A 6966-nucleotide genomic window follows, 5' to 3' on the forward strand; every position below is an offset into this window, starting at 1 on the left:
TCGATCTTTAGTACCCTGTCTCTCGTCTTACCTCAGATTATTCTGTGGTAAGATGGTGCAAACTATGTATTTACTAACTGGAGAGAATTCAAGTCCCCGGAGCTGTTGTAGCTCAAAATTCTGTTTTAAGTGGAGTCATTTTCTGTGCTTTCCTTTCGTGCTGTCTGCAAAATGCCTGTTTCTGTCCTCCTTGAGATCCAGGTTTACAGCACTCTCCTTTTTCTCATTCTGGGGTCTCTATGTTTGTGGCATCTCTGAGGGCCCATGTTCTGTTGAGGCTAAATTTGATACTTGGGGGGGGGAGAAAGCAACTTCCAGATGGGTCAGCCTAGAAAAGGATCCCCCATTGTGTAGAAATTTAAAAACAGGCAAAATACCTGTCCTATCAGACACTATGATTTGCCCCCTCTGTCTGACGCAGCCCAGAGCTTCGTCATTTAATACACACCTATCTACTGTGAAGGCCCAGCCAACAAGATCATTTTGGAGCCCTGAGTGGGTGCCCAGAATGGATGGGAGAGCTGAGGTAACCAGAACTCTGCCTTTTTTATGGACAGGTGTTAGGGCATCTTCTTTTCAAAGTGACACATTCCCAACCCATCCAACTCACGTAGAGGAAAAAAAGCACTGTCACCAGGCAAAGGGAGAAAAACATGGGGCTGCAGAGGAAGAGGGATCTTGTGGGGACGCTTGTATTATTCATCCACGTGCAAGTATGAACTCCAGATTTGATAAGACATGCAGTCTGATCAAAAGTCATGCAATTAATGATTTCTTTCAAAAATCAAAGAACTCTTTGATTCTTCATTTTAATGTAACTTTGACCTCTTTTCTTTCCATGTCATGAAAGAGGCCTTGACTAAGCTAAACATGCTCTCTCTCCGTGCCTGCAGTGTATCAGAAAGCATCCTCAGTTACTTTCACAGGCAGTGGAGAGCTCCTTAATTTTTCTCTGATGACAAGAGCTCCCTTTGAGCCTGGGCCAGAGGTGAGCAAGATTCTGATTCTGGAAAGATGTAGAAAAATGAAGTTCCTTTTGCCAGAGGTTCTGGGTGAGCATTGTTGATGTATGACTGTTAGCAGTCTTACCCTCCTTCCACCTATTCTTCCTTTTCTGCATGGTGGACTGTCCTTTAGTTTTGGGGGTACAGTATTGGGGAAAAAAGGAAGGGGAGGCTAGAGGGAAGTAGGCTAGTGGCTGGGATTTTGTGCAAGAATATTTGAAGAAGGAAGTGTGGGAGCAAGTGCTGTGGTAAGACGGGAAAGGGAGAATTAAAAACAAAAAATCTGTGATCCATAAATCCCCTTCAAAGACTCTAAGCAAAGTACTTAAATTATTTTACAATTACCTTTTGGTTACTACTCTGCAGTATAAAAAACAATAAGTTCACTTTTTATCGTATCCCCATGTCATTAGCATCATTTTAAAGACATGTCTTAACAGCTGTATCGTGTACCATCCTTTATTTAACCAGCTCCCTTTTTTGGACAGTTAATTCAGTTATTTTGTTGTTTATAAATATATATATATATATATATATATATATATATATATATATATATATGATGGATATTTTTGTTTGTAATTCTGATTATGTCATTTTGTCAGCCAGGATAATTGATGGTAGCTGTACTAAAAAAAAAAACCTAAAATCTCAGTGGCTTAGCAGGTGTTGACTGAAAAAAATGCACAACTAAAAGTTGAGAATCATCTTTTTTTTGGTGGACTTGCTGAGGACTTAAGCCCGGGAGGCAGTGTCAGATCGCTCTGAGAGATTGCACTGAAGAGGGAAGGGAGGAACCAGGACATATAGGAGTTTTGCAAAAACAAAACAAAACAAAACATAAAACCCCAAAACAACCAGGTAGTGGGAACATCAAAAGATTACTGTTAATTAAAGAAAAACCAGACATCTCAAGTTAATGAATTTAGCATTTTTCTGTGTATGGGAAGAGGCAGGAGTCTGGGCTCATTGGAATCCTTCCTTTGATGTGCATTTGAACTATCTAGAGCCAGCATCCTGCTTTTCTCCATCCTGAATCCCCTCCGGGTGCACCATCGGGGATGGCTGCCCTGGCTGATGATGGCTTGATGGCTGCAACACTCTGTTGACTGATAGGGCAGGCGACATTCTTCATCCATACAGGTTCAAGTTTTATTTCTTGCTCGATTTACTGGCTAGGGTTGGAGTGGGAGACTCTGTTCTTTGCAGATGTGAGGGACTCAGGGTCCTTCAACATTGTGGCGTTACCTTCCTCAGGTCCTCAGAGCCCCGGTGCTGGAAGAAGGGAGCTTGGAAGAGGCACGCAAGCTCTTGGCCTCTTCTGCCCAGAGAGGACAGAGCCACTTCTGCGCATGGTCCACTGGTCAGGGCTCGTCCCAGGGCCTCAGCCAGAGGCAAGGGGGCTGTCGAAGGGAATCTGGATGCAGCAAAGAGAAAGGGCCAATGGGTATTGATTAACAACTAGCCAAGGTCCTACCTACCTACCAATTCACTGTCAGATCTTTAGAATACAAAGTGTTACATTCCTGCAATCCTCCTCTAATTCGAGACAATTCTCCATTCATATTCTCTTTTGCTTATAGCAACCTTGAGCTGGGTCTTCCCAGGCTCTTCTTTCTACCCTACAGGCTGTGGTCTCCTAGGAAGCTTTGGTGGGATGCAGGCACCATCTGGGAGAAGGCGCCTCGGAACTCACATGCCCGCGTTGCCCAGGACCCCAATTCCTTCCACCTCTCGGATGCTGCTTTCTTTTCCCAGGGACAGAGCCAAGCTGTAATTGACTCCTTGGGTATTTCAAAGTCCCTGATCCCAAGACTGAAGGATGACTCCCTGCTGTTGTGAAAGGTTACCAAATTATCAGGACCTCTGATTGGGAGGGACAGTGGGAAGAGGGGAGGTAGTGTCAGGGGAAAGGCACTGATGTTTCAAACTCAACTGGCGACTGCAGCCCCTGGTAATGGCTTTAGTAACTTCACAGCTGATCCCTGTGATTGAGCATCAGGACCATTGAATGCTAATTGAGTTGAAAAGCTTCCCCCTCATGTGCTAAAACTCTCAGGCAGTAAAAGGCTTCTGACCATGTCTGGAGTTGCGTGCTGGGGACAATGTGGTGGGTTGCCTCTGGCTACAGTTAACTGCTGTTCGTCTTCCCGGCTTGACGGGGTAGGGTTGCTGTACCTACACAGACTTTAAAATTATTTTAAAATTATTTTTAATTTTTTAAAATTGAAGAATGGTTGATTTACATTGTTGGTGGTTTCAGGTGTACAGCAAAGTGATTCAGTTATGCATACACACATACATACCTATACATACATACATATATATATTCTTTTCCAGATTCTTTTTCATTATCGTTTATTGCAAGATATTGAGTAATATTGAGCACAGTAATACTGTGCTTACAGTAGGACCCTGTTGTTCATCTATTTTACATATATCATATATCTGTGTGTCTCTGTTAATCCCACACTCCTAATTTATCCCTCCCCTCACCCTTTCCCCTTCGGTAACCGTAATTTTATTTTCTGTGTCTGTGGGTCTATTTCTCAAACAGACTTTTTTTTTTTTTTTTAAGCAGATTGCACCTTGCTGTGGCTGGATCAATACTCTGGAGTGAGCTGTTTGCCCTCAAAACTTCTGGGGCCGCAGCCATGGAGCTGCAGGATCCCAACGGGGTCCTGACGTCCATCTGCTCTGTTTTTTTCAGGTGCACTGAATCGACAGTCCTGAGTTTTGAAGTTTTCCTGGAGGGGACTTGCGGGGATTTCTCCAGGATCGATGGAACTCCTTTTGTGGTGCTTCAGTGCTTCCACCATGAAGCGCTCATTTCCCTATGCACGTCCCCCCGCCCCACCCCACTGTTTCCTTTACTCTCTCTCCTCCCACCCCCAATTCCCAGAAGAAGATCTAAGAATCAGGTCCAAACAGAAGATCTTTGGAGAATCCTTGTGTGTGTTTTATGAAATTTTTATTGGAGTATAGTTGATTTACAATGTTGTGTTAGTTCCGGGTGTACAGCAAAGTGAATCAGTTATACATATACATATAATCCACTCTTTTTTAGATTCTTTTCCCATACAGGTCATTACAGAGTACTGAGTAGAGTTCCCTGTGCTATACAGTAGGTCCTGATTAGTAATCTATTTTATAGGTAGTGTTGTGTATATGTCAATCCCAATCTCCCAATTTATCCCTCTCCCCTCCCCACTTTCCCCCCCTGGTAACCATAAGTTTGTTTTCTACATCTGTGACTCTATTTTGAATCCTTGTGTTTTACTCTAGTCCTGAAACTAGATAAAGCCTAGTCATCAATAAACAGGTGAGGAAGTAGAGCCAGGCATTGGTTGAGTGTTGATGTTTCTGGTACAAGCTGACTCTCCGCTCATCATCCCACACCTTCATCAGCCATCATCATGCTGTCTGTCACCTCCTCTTCTCTGAAGAAGGCCCGGGCCATCTTTTGAAAATACAAAGCCCAGCATTGAGACCCTCCCAACTGAGAGAGCAGGAAGGGCCAGGGCTGCTGAGGTGCTCCCTGAACCCCACTCAGGGGATCTGTGTTGTTCCCACCTGGGTGTATTGTGTGGACCCCTAAAATTCCTGCAAACCTCTGCCTCTGCGCTTCCAGATTGCCCCTGAAAGAAATGAACAATAATCATAATACCCACCACGTAGTGACCGCTGGTATCTTGAGAGCTGCCTTGCCATTGGACAACATTTGTTGAGCTCCTACTGTTTGCCAGACAGTGGGTACATGCTTTATGTGTGTTTAGCCCTTCTGACAACACTGTGATTTAGGACCTGTTAATATGTCTATTTTGCTGAAATGGAAACTGAGGTTCAGAGCGGTTAAATAACAAGGAAAAGTCCATGTTTTTACCCCCTACACTAATATATATGTATATTTGTGTATATATAGTCTATATATGTATATTTAACATATATATTATGTTGACTGAAAAAAATGCACAACCTCAAAGTTGAGAAATATGTTTTATTTGGTGGACAAAACTGAGGACTTAAGCCTGGGACACAGCCTCTCAGCTCTCTCTGAGGGACTGATCCAAAAAGGAGAGGGAGGAACCATCAACTATAGGAATTTTTGCAACAGAGACCAGGTAATCGGAACATCGAAAGATTCCTGTTAATTAAAGAAAAGCAGACATATCGAGTTAATGAATTTTTAGTGTTTTTCTGTGTATGGGAAGATGCAAAAGTCTGGGCTCACTGAAATCCTTCCTTTGATATGCACCTCAGCTATGTGGGCTAGTATCCTGTGCTTTCTCATCCTGAGTTCCCTCGGGGTGCACCATCAGGGGAGGCTGTGGCTGTTGACTGCTAGATGGTGGGCATCCTGTTTCCATCCTGAGTTTCCTCAGGGTTCACTCTTGGGGCGGCTATAATGTGATGGCTTGATGGCTGCAATACCCTTTGTTTACTGATATGGCAGGCAACGTTTTTTCATTGACAATTATATATATACAATATACACTGTTCGTGTTACATATATTATCTATTTTACATACTACGTGTTTTTTTAGAATCTTTGCAAAAAACCTTGCAAGGCAGGTGTTATTCTTTACATTTTGTGAAAAAGAAATTAAAGCCTCTAACAGGCTGAGAAATTGGTCATGTCACTACATCACAATTAACAAGTCAGTGAACAAGATTTTGAATCCAAGTAATCCTTTTCTGAAAAAAAAAAAACCCAAAAAACAGAGAAACTATGTTCTTTCCATGCTCCAAAATATATTTTGGTCAAGTGACTTAAGAAACTCTCCCTTAAGCTTGTCTAAAGCAGAAAGTAAGACAACAGTGCTTTACTGGAAATTATCAAAAGGCAGGATCAAGCAGGAATAATGAAAGGGAGCCTGAGGTTTCGGGTGATGAACCCACTGGCTAAATAGGCCCCTGGAAACAGACCCAGTTTTTTTTTTTTTTATTAATTTGTGTATTTCTTTATTGACTGTTTTCCTCCAATAGAATGTAATCTTTTTTTTTAAAACATCTTTATTGGAGTATAATTGCTTTACAATGGTGTTAGTTTCTGCTTTATAACAAAGTAAATCAGCTACACATATACATATATCCCCATATCTCCTCCCTTTTGCGTCTCCCTCCCATCCTCCCTACCCCACCCCTCTAGGTGGTCACAAAGCACCAAGCTGATCTCCCTATGCTATGCGGCTGCTTCCCACTAGCTAGCTATTTCACATTTGGTAGTGTATATATGTCCATGCCACTCTCTCACTTCATCCCAGCTTACCCTTCCCCCTCCCCGTGTTTAGAAACCCCTCTGGTCCAGTGGAGAAGCATATCCTAGGCCCCCAGTGCCTTTCAGAAAAGAGAACAGAGGACGATTTTGCAAATTGATTGTTAACCGGAAGTGAAAATTTCTTTCCTGAGCATTGTCCTGCCTTAAAAAAAAAAACCTATGGAGAGGCTACTGTCCAGTGAGTGGCCGCCCTCCACACCAATGAGGCAAGCCAACTTCCGGGTATTGTTGAGAGCTGGGGGCAGGTAGGTCAGATGATCATTTTCAGAGGCAGGGGTAGCTTACTGAAGTCCCTAGCAACTACCACCACCAGTCTGTTTACCTTTTTTTTTTTTGTTTTTGGCCATGCCGCGCAGCATGAGGGCTCTTAGTTCCGCCATTGGGGCTCAAACCCGAGCCCCCTGCAGTGGAAGCGTGGAGTCTTAACCTCTGGACTACCAGGGAAGTCCCCCGTCTACCTTTAACGGAGGTCACAAGCTCCAGCTCAGAATACGAGGCACACATGAGGCGGATGAGGTCAATTTGCTCCACGGTGAGGCGCACAGCATCCTGTTCGTGGGTCTGGCATGGGACGTAGGCTGACCAGAACTGAGGGAAGGCCAGGGCTTGGTTTGGGCTTTGGAACTCCTTGGGCTTCTCATAGCCTCCTCAGCTGGCACAGCACTCACTGTGCCCAGAAGTCAC

The 6966-nt window shown here is 43.7% G+C and overlaps 1 long non-coding RNA gene across 3 annotated transcripts; it reads left to right on the top strand.

Moving 5' to 3' along the window:
- Positions 1–2652: 2652 nt before the first annotated feature.
- Positions 2653–5676, top strand: LOC309654125. Of its 3 annotated transcripts, none has more exons than XR_014259910.1 (3): positions 2653–2849; positions 3583–3620; positions 3715–5676. It is a non-coding gene; the product is annotated as an uncharacterized lncRNA (long non-coding RNA). The 3 variants fall into 3 exon arrangements; XR_014259911.1 differs by having other exon boundaries at positions 3586–3620; XR_014259912.1 differs by lacking the exon at positions 3583–3620.
- The last annotated feature ends 1290 nt before the right edge of the window (positions 5677–6966 follow it).

Source organism: Balaenoptera physalus, assembly GCF_965194825.1.
Source record: "Balaenoptera physalus genome assembly, contig: HAP1_SCAFFOLD_2077, whole genome shotgun sequence".
In the NCBI taxonomy this organism is placed as follows: Eukaryota; Metazoa; Chordata; class Mammalia; order Artiodactyla; family Balaenopteridae; genus Balaenoptera; species Balaenoptera physalus.